The sequence below is a fragment of the Orcinus orca genome, chromosome 21 (assembly GCF_937001465.1).
Source record: "Orcinus orca chromosome 21, mOrcOrc1.1, whole genome shotgun sequence".
Taxonomy (NCBI): domain Eukaryota; kingdom Metazoa; phylum Chordata; class Mammalia; order Artiodactyla; family Delphinidae; genus Orcinus; species Orcinus orca.
Window position 1 is genome coordinate 9525644 of NC_064579.1, and position 15726 is coordinate 9541369.

A 15726-nucleotide genomic window follows, 5' to 3' on the forward strand; every position below is an offset into this window, starting at 1 on the left:
TCTAACTTCTGCGTCCGCCGCCAGGTTGCCGCCGCCACTGGACTGTCACCGCGCGCTTGTACCGCTTAGGTTTTGTCCCCGGCTCCCCTTGGGACTGTAAACCCGGCTAAGGGCCCGTGGGAGCCCGCGCAGGAGCCGGCGGCATTTCGAAGGGCGGAGGCCGAGAGCGCCGGGAGGGCCCCTGTCTAGCGAGCGGTTTGACGGTCCCTGAGTGTTAGCCGCCGGCCCCGCCCTCTGGGCCTTCCCTCCGCGGGGCGCGCACCGACGCCGGCGGGGCCTCAGCTCCGGGCCGTCGGGGCTGCAGTGTTCTCGCTCCTTTCCCGAGTCTGTGGACCTCAAACGCGGGCTTTTTAGACTTAAGACCCTCGCTTCCGCACTTACCTCCCCCCCCCCCGGTTTGGTGTGGTATTGGGTCCTGACTTTCGAAATTCCTGGGTCAGATATTTTACCCCCCGCCCCGCGCTTTTTCTTTTGACAGGGGAAGAAGAAAATCTTTACTAGCTCATACCGTTTTTCAAAAGAAAAGCCACTTCAATACCAGTGGAGTAAGAAAGGCACAATCCCAGAATAAGGATGGCCCTTAGTTTGCATATCACATTATAAAATAATTTAGTATATCATAAATAGTATAATTTTGTTGCATGCAGATGAAAACTAGGCATTAGAACCACCCTGTTAGAAAGCATTGATTTAGCACTGGTTTGGGGAGCCAAATTTAGGTTATAAAAACCAACTTCAGTTTACTAGATGTTTTGGGGCACGTCAGTCAACCTTCAGCAAAGCTGTTTCCCATTAGAAAAATGGGTGTATGCAAGGACTACAGGTATTATTGTAACAGAGAAGCACAAATGTGACTTCATATTGGATCTGCTGCTTTTATGTTCACCTTTGTAGTCTCTTGCTTTTGCTACAGCTTAATAACTAAAAGAATGTTGCCTGTAGCCTGAAATATGCGGGAGAGCCCATCCTCAAGGCTCTGACCTTTAAAGGTGTAACCCTTTCCCATTCATATAGAGATAAAAAGTTGCAGAGCAGAGAACGTTTGCCTTGTTGGAGGCTAATAGGAGCATCCTGACCTGACCTAGTGGACGGCTGCAAGAACAAGTAATTATGGCCCCAAGAAGTTTGCAGCAGTCAGCCACACCCCTTCCCCTTTCAGTGTAAAGAAAGCCACTATCTTCTCCATCCGCTGGCTTTCCGAATAAAATTGCTCTTCCTTGCTTCAGTTAACTCATCTTTTGATTCATTGGCCTGCCATGCAGCGGGCAGTAGGAGCTTGGATTTGGTAACAGTATGTTAAAAGCATAGTTTACATTGCTTCGTAAAGAACCAGTGTGATGGTTGTCACTAGCCTACTGCCTTATGCAAGGCTGGTTTAGAGACCAGAGGAAAGTCATACTAGAAATACCCGTACCCTTTTATGTTAGTAAAATCAAGTTTAAAACTGGATTGGAAGTTTGGAAAATGTGGAAGAACTCAAAAGCTGGACGAGACTCACCACCTGGACTACAGCACACTCCCCGAATTAAGTAGGGGAAATAGTGTGTGTTTTCAGTATGATTTACTATAACACTCCGACCCTGCTCACCACCAACAGGTGAGTCCCGTAAATAATTTTTTTAAATTGAGGTGTAATTGACATATTACATGAAGTGTTATGAGTAAGATATTGGAGATTGTAATGCAAAGCTGCCGTTCATGATTTTTGTGTATAGTGAGTTGGCTGTAGTATTTTACAATTGTCTGTTTAAAAAAAGAAAACTTATATCCCCTTTCAACTTTATTGTATTTAATTGGTACAAATTGTGTGTGTGTATTTTAGAATACAGACTAATTCTGATTTTTTAAAAAAAAATCTACTCTCAGCAACTTTCAAGTTTGCAACAGTATGATTAATTACAGTCACCATGCTGATTATATGTTATATATATATATATGTATATCCCCATGACATATGTATATATATAATCTCCCCATGACTTAGTTATTTTATAACTGAAAGTTTGTGCCTTTTGTCCCCCTTGGAGCATTTTGCCCCCATCCCACCCCTCCCCTCTGGCCACCACCAATCTGTTCTCTGTATGAGCTCTGTTGTTTGGTTTTGTTTTGAGGTTCCATATGTAAGTAAGATCGTAGGGTATTTGTCTTTCTCTGACTTATTTAACTTAGCGTAATGCTCTCAAGGTCCATCCATGTTGTTGCAAATGGTAGGGTTTCATTTTTTATGGCTGAGTAATACTCCATTGTACATATATACTACATTATCTTTTTAAATTCATCCATCGATAGACACTTCGGTTGTTTCCGTATCTTGGCTATGGTAAATAATACTGCAATGAATATGGAAGTGCATACATCTTTTTGAGTTAGTGTATTCATTTTCTTTGGATAAATACCCAGAAGTGGAATTACTGGATCACATGGTGGTTCTATTTTTAATTTTTGGAGGAACCTCCATATTGTTCCCCACAGTGGCTGCACCAATTTACATTCCCACCAACAGTGCAAGAGGGTTCCCTTTTCTCCACATTTTCACCAACACTTGTGTGGGTGAGAGGGTATTTCATTGTGTCTTTGATTTCCATTTCCCTGATGATTAGTGATGTTGAGCATCTTTTCATGTACCTGTTGCCCATCTTGTGTGTCTTCTTTGGAAAAATGTCTATTCAGATCTTCTGCTCATTTTTTAATCAGATTGTTTGTGGGTTTTATTTGCTATTGAGTTGTATGAGTTTTTTTAATATATTTTGGATTTTAACCCCCTATCAAACATGATTTGCAAGTATGTTTTCCCATTTAGTAGGCCGCCTCTTCATTTTGTTGATGGTTTCCTTTGCTGTGCAGAATCTTTTTAGTTTAGTGTAGTCTCACTTGTTTGTTTTTGCTCCTGTTACCTTTCCTTTTGGTGTCAGATCTGAAAAATCATCGCCAAGACTGATGACAAGGAGCTTACCACCTACGTTTCCTTCTTGGAGCTTTATGGTTTTAGGTCTTACATTCAAGTCTTTAATCCATTTGGGGTTGATTTTTGTGTATGGTGTAAGATAGTCGTCCAGTTTTACCCTTTTGAATGTGGCTGTCCTGTTTTCCCAGCACTGTTTATTGAAGAGATAGTCCTTTTTTCACTGTATGTTGTTCGCTCTTTGTTGTATGTTAATTGACCATATAAGCATGGATTATTTCTGGGCTTTGTATTCTTTTCCAATGATCAGTGTGTTTGTTTTCATGCCAATAACATACTGTTTTTTTATTACTATAACTTCATAATATAGTTTGAAATCAGGGAGCATGATGCCTCCAGCATTGTTTTTCTTTCTCAAGATTGTTTTGGCTATTTGGGGTCTTTGTGGTTCGTACAAATTTTAGGATTGTTCTATTTCTCTGAAAAATACCATTGGAATTTTGATAGGGATTGCACTGAATTTGTAGATTGCTTTGGGTAGTATGGACACTTAAACAATATTAATTCTAATACATAAACACAGAATATCTTTGCATTTATTTGCATTTTCTTCAGTTTCATTCATTAATGTCTTACAGTTTTAGTGTACAGATCTTTCACTTCCTTGGTTAAATTTATTCCTAGGTATTTTATTCTTTTTGATGCAATTGTAGATGGGATTGTTTTCTTAATTTCTCTTTTTGATAGTTCATCATTAGTGTATAGAAATGCAATAGGTTTTTGTATATTGATTTTGTATTCTGCAACTTACTGAGTTCGTTTTTTAGTTGTAACGGTTTTTTGGTAAATAAACTTGACTTGCAACCACCTTAGAAATGGCTCTTAACAAGTTTTCCTCCTAAAGAGTGAGGACTTCAAATGGAAATGCAGAATGTAGAAACATCCTCAAAGTGAGACATATTTTTTTAAAAATAATTACAAGTAATACAAGAATGCAGGCTAGTTTATTTTCTAAAGCCTATTAAGTGAGAAGTAAATGTTTTCTTTCACTCGTCTCCTTCCAAAAGCCTTTAGTTAATTCATCAAATAATTTGGAGTACCTGCTATGTGCCAGATACAGTTCTAGGTGCTGGAGATGCAGCAGTGAAAAGAAAAAGGATCTATGCTCTCATGGAGCTTACTTGGTAGCGAGGAGACAGATAGTAAGCAAATAAACAAATTATATGACGTGATGTCAGGCAGTGGTGATGTTATAAAAAAAATAATAAAGCTATGTCAGTGAACAGAGATGGAAAGGATGATGCTCTTTTAGAATGGGTAATCAGAGAAGGATTCAGAGGAAATGATATCTAGGGAACCTCAGTGAAGTGAGGGAATAAGTCATATGAAAACGTATGAGTATCTGTTAAGGCAAATAAAGAGCAAATGCAGAGTCCCAGAGATAAGATGCTTGGAGTGATCAAGGAGTAGCACGGGGAACGTGTGGGCCAGAGGGTGGTGAGAAAAGGGGAGAGAGAAAGGACATGAGACTGGGGAGCAGACTGGGGCCAAATTAGGCACAAGTGTAGTCAGCCTCGCCTTCACAGTAAAACAAACTGGAGGCTTTCAAAAATCCTGACACCAGATTTCTACTTCAAAAACTTTGTAGAGACAGTTTTTTAGTGGAGAGATATATTATGTTCAAGACTTGAATGTTTCACTGTCATTAAGAAATCTCTTCTCCACTGTTTGATCTATAGATCCGGTGCCTTCTAAATCATAATTCCAATAAGAGGCTTATAGAATTTGACAAGCTGATCGTGAAGTGTATATGGAAATGCCAAGGATCTAAAAGAAGTAGAAAAAAATATGTGTGTGTAGGGGGGTGTGTGTGTGTGTGTGTATACAGACATACGCACAAACACACACATAGACCAACAGAGAAAGAATGGCCAAGCAAGTGGCACCAAATGTTAACAGTGGTTGAATTTAGGTAGTTAGAAGGTAGTAGGATATATTTTTAAGGTATGGTTCAGAAGATTTGCAGATGAATTGGATGTGGAATGTGAGAGAAAGCAAAGAGTCAATGATGACTCTGCCATTTAGGGTCTGAGCAGCTAGCTAGGTGACCAGAATGTGCTGGGAAGTGTGCAAATTTGGTGGGTGGTCAGTTTTGGACTTATTAAGTTCAAAATGCCAAATTAGATATACAAGTGAAAATGCTGAAAAGACAGTTAGTATACAATTCTGGATTCAGGGGAGAAATAACACTATAGATATACATTTGGAGCTCATTAAAACCATGAACCTGGTGAGATCACCTTAGAGCTGTAATGTTGACATTTTTTTCTGGGGTGCTCCCTAAAATAATTTTGGAAAACTGTGTGCTCCATCACACATTATTAAACTGATACCTAGGAATTTTCATCGTAAATTTAAATAGTTAAAATTATGTAATTTATGGTATATTATAAACATGGACATGTTAGAAGATTACATTTGGATTCTTGGAACCTAAATATCATAGAGATTTGAAAACAAAAATCTTTAATTTAAAAAAATGGAATAAACCCTAACAGTCAGAAATATTATATAGTTCCCCTTCTTCTTGAACAAAAATATATTCTATTTCCTCAACAGAATTTTATCCTAATGTAATATATTTTTAATCTTGAGAAGTGCTTTATTGATTATCCTATCATATTCCCTACCAGAAATATTGTTATAAATTGAAATAGTTTTTTAAAAATATCCTGTAATCTTAAAGCTCTATGTATTAAGAAAAAAACGTTATGGAATGAGTTATCGTTGTGATTATTATCAGTAGAAAATTGACTAAGACACTTCTGTTAGAACTTTTCAACATGTCTCATATGTCTCTTAAGTTTTACTATAGTCAGTTATATATTGCCCTCCTTTTTAATGGTTCCTAGACCATTTTTCCTCCCCACAGCCCTGTGAAACTGTTGAAAGCTCTGCTCAGCATCTCAACATCCTTTCAGCTACATATTTCTGCTCCCCTTCTAGGCCTTTGGACTGCCACCTTAAAAATGTAGGTTCCTTGAGGGCATAAGTGGGCTCACCGCTCTGGCTTTCCCTTCCCTTCAGGATGTAAGCCTGGCAAGTGTTCATATTTTGTCATCTTTTCATCATATTCTGTCAGCTTTAACAATTGTTCTTGGTAGTAGGGTGGGTCAGAAATAAGTTAGACTACTTTGGAGCCTTTCTTGATAATTTTTAACAATGGTAATATCAACCACCTTCAAGGGAGATAGCTGTCCTGCTACAAAACACCTAATTGTGAGGCACGGAACAGATGAACAAGGTGAATACCATTTCCTGACAAGATATTAAAATTTATTTTAGGGCTTCCCTGGTGGCGCAGTGGTTGAGAATCTGCCTGCTAATGCAGGGGACACGGGTTCGAGCGCTGGTCTAGGAGGATCCCACATGCCACGGAGCAACTAGGCCTGTGAGCCACAACTGCTGAGCCTCCGCGTCTGGAGCCTGTGCTCTGCAACAAGAGAGGCCCGCGCACTGCGGTGAAGAGTGGCCCCCGCTGGCCACAACTAGAGAAAGCCCTCGCACAGAAACAAAGACCCAACACAGCAAAAATAAATAAATTAATTAATTTTATTTATTAATTTATTTATAAATTAATCTAAACATCTAAAAATCTAAAACCCCAACATCTAAAAAAAAATTTTTATTTTAAAGATATAATATTTGCAGCAATGTGCAATGGCACCAAGTTTTAGAAAGAGAATAGTGGAACAGAACAGAGAACCAGAAACATTTCCACTCATAGAAGGAAAGCCAATATATGACAGAGGTGGCATTGCTGATTAGTGCAGACTGGATGAATTATGAATAAGTTGTGTTGGGACAATGGGTCATTCATGTGGAAAAAGATAAAATTGGATATTATAAAAATTTATTTCATAGAAGAATAAAGACCTAAATGTGAAAACAAAATGTTAAAAAGAAAATAGAGGAGGATATCATTATGATCTCAATGTAGAAAAAGATTTCTTAATTAGGATACAAATAGCACAGACCATAAAGGAAAAGATTAGTAATTATAACCTTTCACAAAAATGAAAGGCTTGTGGGCATTAAGTCATAATAAATGGACTTCCCTGGTGGTGCAGTGGTTAAGAATCCACCTGCCAATGCAGGGGACATGGGTTCGATCCCTGATCCGGGAAGATCCCACATGCCGTGGAGCAACTAAGCCTGTGCGCCACAACTACTGAGACTGAGCGACACAACTACTGAGCCCATGCGACACAACTACTGAAGCCTGCGCACCTATAGCCCATGCTCTGCAACAAGAGAAGCCACTGCAATGAGAAGCCTGTGCACCACAACGAAGAGTAGCGCCCGCTCACCGCAACTAGAGAAAGCCCACGTGCAGCAACAAAGACCCAACACAGCCAAAAATAAAAATTAATTAATTAATTAATTTTTTAAAAGTCAAAATAAAATGAAAAGAAAAAACAGGGACTATAAGCAATTTGAAATGTATATTATTGAAGAAGAATTAGAATCCTGAACACATGATGAATTTCTACTAATCAATAAAAAAGAGAGAAACATCAACAGAAAGTGGGCAAAATATGTGAATAGGTACATCACAGAAAAAGAAACAGATGGTCAATAAACACAGGAAACGATGTGCTCATTCTAACCTATAATTGTGAAACGTGAATTACAAATATAACTAGATACCATTTTACATCAGCAGAATGTCCAAAGTACACCCCATCAATCATAAAATCACAGATGGAGAGGATAAACCAAAATTCTTACTCAGATATGATATATACAATATACACAACTCCACTTATGAAGTATCCTCACCAAAAACCAATTTGATTTTGAATCTGATTAAGTTTCATGATTTAAATATCATTCTGCATGAAATAGGAGGGATATAGGAATATGTTGGATGACATCATAGCCATGTGTTGGGAAAGGTCATCAGAAAGACGTGACCCCAGGTTTGGCCTTCAAGCTGGACCCGGGCATTCAGCGGCTGCTCACTCCCTCCCTGTCCTTGAAATGTGCCCTCTGCTTGCCTTCCCCAATCTAGAAGCTGCCCAGGGACACAGCCTGGAGACAGTCATGCAATGTTGAGACCACATGGACTGTGTACATGACCAAGCCCAGTTAAACTTCTGGGTAAACTTGTAAGATTTGGTGGGTGGGTACGGAAATCTACTTGTCTTACAGCCTCCGATGTAAGTTCCTTTGCTTATTGAACCTGCTGCCCACCAGTCTGGAGCGGTCTGCCTCTTTGGTTTCTCCCTTCCCTGCTTATGGTGGCGGTGGTGCTGGGGTAGGGTGGTGATTTCACGTTTCACCCAGGAAGCTCCCTGGGAGGCTGCAAACCAACAGCAGAAGAGTGAGCCAGGAGACCAAAGAAATGGGCTGTAGGAAAGAGGGATCCACAGGGGGAGATCTCAGGTGGGCCCTCCACCTCTCCGTGGGCAGGCGTGGCTGATGTGTGGGATGCCTGTGGGCCAATGCATGACTACAGGGGCACCCTGAGAACGCCGGCTGCTGCCATGTGGTGTTTAAGGAACTGTGCAGAGTGCCCTGTGACAAAGAAGGGAAACTTGTGGCTGCCACGGGGGGCTGGCCTCTACTGGGGGCAGTTCGGGCTGGGCATCGATGCCCAACTAGAGGCTGAAATGAAAGTTAAAACGTTAAAGGAAGAGTTGAGGTACGGAAGGATGTGCAGTATCCACTGCTCTGCTAGCTCTGGGCTGACACAGAGGGTGGGAGAGCAGGTTGCTAAGTTTAGAGACCTGAGCTTGTGACAAAACCTGGTTAGGATACCAAGAGGTGGAGTTTCTAGGAAGAAGAAGAAAAAGAGGAGGATGTTGAAGTGATTGATGAGAAAAGAACAAAAAGCCTCTTGCCATCTGACTCCTAATACAAAGGGAAACTTTAAATAACAATTACCCCAAAGCCTAGGAGAAAACTTACATTTGTTCTCTGTCCCTTGTGGTTGTAAATCTTACTGTGTTGTTAAAACGTAAACACTCCAGGAGTTAAACAAAACATTGCCCATAGATACTAAAAAAAAGGGGGTGGGTGAGTGGATGGAGGGCTTTTTCATAAAAGTTCTCTTGCCAAAATCGATTTGTAAAAGAACTAAGGTTTTGTTTTGCTTTTTTTGTTTTACAAAGCTAGTAGAAATAATAAGGATGAAAAAAAAATCAGTGTATATAAAAAGTAGAATGTGTGTTTCTGGTAAAAGAAGGGTGAGATGCACTTCTGGTAAAGAAAATAAAATGTGTTTTGTTTTGTTTTTAGATAAAAAATGTTGCACAACGTAAAAGCTGAGAATTATGCTTTATTGGAGGACATTAGTGAGGAACTGTTGCAAAAGAGGTAAGGGAGGAGCCTAAATATAGGAGTTTTTGCAACAAACCAAAACAAACACATAAAAACTATGTAGTCAAACCTCAAAAGATTACTGCTAATCACAAAAACAGACATCTCAAGTTAATGATTTTAGTGCTTTTCTGTGTATGGGAAGATGCAAGCGTCTGGGTTCACTGAAATTTTTCCACTGATATGCACTTAACTATCTAGGGCCAGTATCCTGTTTTTTTCCATTCTGAATTCCCCTCAGGGTACACCATCAGGGGTGACTGTGGTAGCTGATGGACTGATGGTGGGGAACATTTGTTGTTTACTGGAATGTCAGACATCTTTTTGTCCACAGATATAAAGGACATGTTTTAAATTAAAAAGATAATAATTTTGTCCTAAAATAAAATTATTATTTCAAAATTTAAAAAGATAAAACCTAGTGAGATATAAAAAGTTACAAAATGTTTATGGAAATCACAAAAGATTTGCAAAATCACAAGTTTTGTAAAAATCAAAAGATTTGTGAAGGAAAAACGTTTAAAAACTTTATTTGTGGTCAAGCTAAGATTAAACTGAATTATTTAAATTTAAGAAAAAATTAATGTCAAAAGTACATAGTACAAAATTAAAATTTGGTTTTCTCTGTTAAAAGAATAAATTTTTCTTAGATTATTACTCTGCTTTTTAAAAAATTGTGAACAAAGGTTTTTCTTTACCTTTAATATAGTCTGCCTAGAATACAAAGATTTTGTGTTTAAAAAATTTTTATCAGCTCTTTAACCATGGCTATTTTCAAGTCTTTTGTCATTTACAGACAGTTACTGTTTTACTGTGATGCTTTTACAAAGGTGTTTCTACAAAGGTGCTTCACCGTCAAAGAGATTTATAAAAAAAAGAAAAGCTCCAACAAGTACACATTTCTGATAACTAAGATCAACTTGCCTTCACATGGAAAAGACAATAATAAACCTTTCAAGTGCTTCCCCCCAGGTTACGCATATGTCATGGGATGGTAACCCAAGACCTGTCCCTGGTCTCCTTCCTCACATTAGTAAAACGGGCCAGTTACATTAATGATATAATATTAACATGTGAAGACTTGACTCTGTTGCAGGACACTTTGTAGGTTTTGCTGAAACATATGGGAAAAAAAGAAAAAACAAAAGATGGACAGTGAACCCCGGGGAAAATTAAAGCTCCAGACACCATATAAGGTTCTGAAAGTCATTTGGTCAGATAAGATGCAAGTTATCCCCAACACGGTTTTAGAGAACTTTTATTCCCTGCCTGCCACAATGCCTCCAACCCTTATGCCACCTGGTAAAAAAAAAGGACATGTGTGCAACTGGGGGTCAGAGCAGTAAGCCACCTTTAAAAAATAAAAAATACTAGTAAAACAGATTAAAGCTCTGGACATCTCCCAAGCAGGACTACATTTGAGTTAGATGTGTCTGTGAATCCACAAGGTCTGGGTCAGATACTATGACGAGATGACAAAGGAGGAAAATGCCCCTAAGATTTTGGTCCCAACTCTGAAATGGGACAGAACCCCAACCTAGAATCCTATAACCAGTAAAAATATGGAATGAAGGAGAAATCAAGACATGCTCAGATGAAAAACTAAGAGAATTTGTCGCTGGTAGATGTATCCTAAAAGAATGGGTAAAGGAAGTTCTCTAAACAGAAATGATCAACATTGGAGTATCAGGAGGGAAGAAAGAACGTGGTAAGAAAAATTATGGATAAATACAGTAGGTTTTGCTTCTCTTCTTGAATGTTCTAAATTATGTTTGACAGTTAAAGCAAAAGTTATAACATTGTTTAATGTGGTTCTAAATGTATGTAGAGGAAGTACTTAAGACAATTATGTTATAAATGGTGAAGGGTAAAGAAATGTAAAGGGAAATAAAGCAAACCTAAATGTGTATGCACCAAACAAAAGAGCTGCTCAATATATAAGGCAAAAACTGATAGAACTGAAAGAAGAAATAGACAAACGCACAATTTTAGCTGAACACTTCAACAATTGATAGAACAACTAGACAGAAAAGCAGCAAGCATATAGAAGACCTCAACAACACCATGAATCAATGGGATCTAATCAACATTTATAAATTACTCCACTCAACAATAGAATGCATTCTTTTCAAGTGTACATGGAACATATACCAAGATAGACCATATCCTGAGCCATAAAACAAACCTCAGTAAATTTAAAAAGAATTGAAATCATACAGAGTATGTTATCTGCCTACAATGGAATCAGACTAGAAATTAATAACTGGAAGAATAATAGGAAATTTTCCAGACATGTGGAAAGTAAATAATATATTTATAAATAATCAATGTAGTCCCAAGGGAAATCAATGCATACATTGAACTGAATGAAAATTAAAAATACAACATCTCAAAATTTGTGGGACACAGCTAATGCAGTGCTGAGAGAAAAATTTATGGCATTAAATGCAAATACATTAGGAAGGAGGAAAAGTACCAATAATCTAAGCTTCTGACTCAAGAACCAAGAGAAAGAAGAGCAAAATCAACCACAAGCAAGCAGAAGGGAGGAATAATAAAGATAGGGACAGAAATCATTGAAATTGAAAACAGGAAAACAATAGAGAAAATCAGTGAAACAAAGAGCTGGTGCTTTGAAAAGATTAATTGACAAACTTGTAGAGACTGACAAAAAGAGAAAAGACATAAATTTCCAATATCAGGAATGGAACAGGGGATATCACTAAAAATATCAAATGGATAATAAGGGAATACTATGAATAAATTTACACACATACATCTGACAATTGTGATGAAATGAAACAATCCCTTGAAAAACACAAACTACCACAATTTCCTGAATATGAAACAGTAAAAAGTGAGCCATGCAAATGCCTGGGGAACGACCATTCTAAGCATATGAACAAGCAAATCCAAAGGGGCTGAGTTTGGGCAGGCTTGGTGTGTCTGAGAAACAGCAAGGGGGCAGTGTGGGTGGAAAGCAGTGAGTGAGCTGGAGAATACTGGGAAAGAAAATTGGAGAAGTAGCCAAAAGCCAGATCGTATAAGACCTTATAGTTCATGACTTTATTTTACATGGCTGTTTTTGAGTGGAATATGGACATGATCTGATTTGTGATTTGAAAGGATCACTCTGGCTGTCATGTGGAGGCAAGTGTGAAAGCAGGGAGCTGTTGGGAAGGTATTATAGTAGTCAAGATGACATGATGTTGACCATCTTTTCATATGCTGATCTGCCATCTATATATTTTCCTTGGTGATGTGTCCAGGTCTTTTGCCCATTTTTTAATTGGGTTGTTTGCTTTCTTATTGTTGAGTGTTAAGAGTTCTTTGTATATTTTGGATAACCGGACTCTATCATATATAACTTTGGCAAATATTTTCTCCTAGTCTGGACTTGTCTCATTCTCTTGACCTTTATTATCTTTAATGTCCAATGGCCCCTCTTTTATTTCTGATATTAGTAATTTGTGTCTTCTCGCTTTTTTACTGGTTAGCCTAGGTAAGGGTTTGTCAATTTTATTGATCTTTTCAAAGAACCAACTTTTGGTTTCATTGATTTTCTGTCAATTCCCTGCTTTCAGTTTCATTGATTTCTGCTCTAGTTTTTATTATTTCTTCTCTTCTGCTTACTTTGAATTTAATTTGCTCCCCTTTCTTTAGTTTCCTACAATGGAAGCTTAGCATATTGATTTTAGATGTTTTCTTTTCTAACAGTCAATGATATAATTCAGTGTTACAATTTTCCCTCTAAGCTCTGCTTCCACTGCATCCCACAAATTTTGATAGGTTATATTTTCATTTTCATTTGGTTCGAAATATTTTGATTTCTCTGGAGAATTTTTCTTTGACTCATGTGTTATTTAGAAGTGTGTCGTTTAATCTTCAAATATCTGGGGATGTTCCAAAATATTGCCAAGTATTTTAGAATATTTCTGTTACTGATTTAATTGGTTTAATTCTTCTGTGGTCTAAGACCGTATTTTGTATGATGTCTATTCTTTGAAATATGTTAAGGTGTGTTTTGTGGCCCCGTTATATACCTGTCTTTTGATGTACATATGTATGCATGTTTTCTAGGCATGTACCTTGGAGTAAAATTATTTGACTCTAGTAAATACTGATAGACAAGTTTTCCAAAGTGGCTGTAACAATTATACCCCCACTAAGAGTGCACAAGAGTTCCATGTGTTTCACAGCTTTGCCTTTGCTCAGTATTATCAGTTTTAAAATCTGTAGCCATTTTGGTGGGTGTGTAAATAGTATATCATTGTTGTGTTAAGTTGCATTTCCCTGAATGGTTAACGAAGTTAAGCATCTTTTCACGTACTCATTGGCTATTTGGATTCCTCTTTGGTGCAGTGCTGTGTGTCTTTGGTCCCTTCCCTCCCCCTTTCTGTTGGATTGTGTTTTCCTTATTGCACTGTAGATGTTCTTGCTTTATTCTGAATATGAATTCTTTGTTTGATAAATCGATTGCAGATTTCTTCACCTACTCCCTGGATTGTTTCCAATTCTTTTAATAGTGTCTTTTGATGAACAGTATTTCTTACTTTTAATGACATCCAGTTTATCAGTCTTTCCCTTTGTGTTTGGTGTTTTCTAGAAGTTGATATCGTTACTATCAACCTGCTTTTACAGAGAAGTTAATTGAGGTGCTTGGCACTGGAGCTCTCAGGACCTGGAGGAGAGTGAGGCAGGCCTCTGGCAGCAATCACTGTCAGGTTCCTGAAAGCGTGCCCAACATGTGCATGATTCTGAGGGTCAATCCCTCCTCAAATGTTGATCCCTAGACGCCTCACCTCAGTCCTGGCCCTCCCAAGGTCTTGAAAGACCTCCCTAGGTTTATCACTTCCTGTCTAGACTAGGCCAAAATCATTTTAATTGGGTTCTCTGAGTTTGGAATTCAGTAGCTAAAAGTCAGTAAAATAGAGCTAAATGATCCTGCTCAGGCTACCAAACACTGGCAGCTGATTAAAGGTACCCAGGCCTCTGATTTGCTTAAAAGGTTCTCAGTTTTCCTGAATAGGTGACTTTGAAGGAGCTCCACTGTTAGAGTTTGAGAAGCAGAAGAAAGAGGGTCTCAGGAGCCTCCCAGGAACTTGAGAGGGTTGCGCGCCCCGGACTGGCACGTGAGGGGCGGGCGTGTGTTTCTCCAGAACCGAGGCGCCGCAGGCTTTTAAACGGGGCATCCATGAAAACCCGGATCCAGGATCGCTGGGCCTGGACGCGCCGAGGGTTATCCCCTTTCCCAAATCTCCTCTCCGAGTCTTCGCCTGAACTCCGGCCGGGCGCAAACTGAAAGTGAAAAACCGCGGGGCTGCAGCCGGCCGTGGGGAGCCTACTTCTCCATGACGAGGTGAGTGTGAACCTCTGGGTCTTTCCTGGCTTGAGCAGTGGCTTGGTGGGAGCAGAGTCTCGGTGCCGAGAAACGAAAAGAGACTTGGCTGACGCGCGCGGGAGCTAGGACGCTGCCCACCGGACTCACAGCCGTAGGAAACCTCTTTGTGCCCAGACGGGAGTGTGTGTCGAGGAAGGCGGAGTAGTATGCTGAGAAAGAATCCAAGTCTGCTTTGGGAAACCTTGGGCAGTGCTTTCCAGGGACACTGCCTTGAGATGCAAACCCATCTGGCTGCTGAAAAGCACAGGCGGGAGGCAGTGATGAGCAGGGGCCTCGGCGGGAGCCCCGGGAAGCGCGCGGGTTCCCGTCGCCTCCACCCCTACCCCCCTCCCAAGGAAGGTTTTCGCGTACCTCCCCCTCTGCCACGATCTTCCCAGCCCCACCAATTCGAGAACCTAACTCCGCCTCTGTGCTTTGTGAACGGCTTCCTTCTTCCCCGTGTCTTGACTGAGAATCACTTGTTGCTAATTTTGTGTGCTGAAGTAGAAGCGATTCTGGCTGTCGAGCTGTAGAGAGCATTGCGTATTTAACGGAGAAGATGCTCCGCGAGAGTCCCCGGCACTGCAGGCTTTGCTTATCATATGCAAGCCATTTCTTAGGTATTTTTGCACCTGATTAGTGCCCTCAGAACTCAGCTAGTGTAATGTATAAAAAGAACATTGGTGTGATTTTAAGACATTTTGGGGAGATCTTTTAACGCTTCTTTAATATACAGCAAATGCCACGCAAAATGACTGTTTTGCTCCAGCAGGCCCCAACTGTCACAGAGTCCTGCGATAGTCGGGTAGAGTAGTATGCATGTCGTGACCTGGATTGTTCATTTCATTTGAGGGCTGCTTGTAATTTTGAATCTGGCAAGTTGGTCTTCAGGACCTCAATCTCCTTATACATCCTTCCTTCTCTGAAGATGAGACACCCTAGAAACTCATGACCACTGGTGGGCTTGTTAGTGATGTCACTCTACAACTAGGGCATTGTTTCTCCTGCCTGGTCCACGTGGTCTCCCAAGGGGGACTCTTAAGTGGGTCCTGGCTACTAT

At 39.7% G+C, this 15726-nt stretch overlaps 1 protein-coding gene across 9 annotated transcripts in view; it reads left to right on the top strand.

Moving 5' to 3' along the window:
• FUT10 (fucosyltransferase 10) overlaps nucleotides 1-15726 on the top strand; it is a 242347-nt gene continuing 226621 nt past the window's right edge. For 5 of the 9 annotated variants that reach the window (XR_007474652.1, XR_007474653.1, XR_007474654.1 and 2 more), the window contains exon 1: nucleotides 12928-14645. The gene's annotated coding sequence lies outside the window, so the exon portion shown is untranslated. Of the gene's footprint in view, nucleotides 1598-12925; nucleotides 14646-15726 lie in introns of those variants that run through there. The other 4 variants (XM_033412631.2, XM_049704301.1, XM_049704300.1 and 1 more) reach the window with 4 other exon arrangements.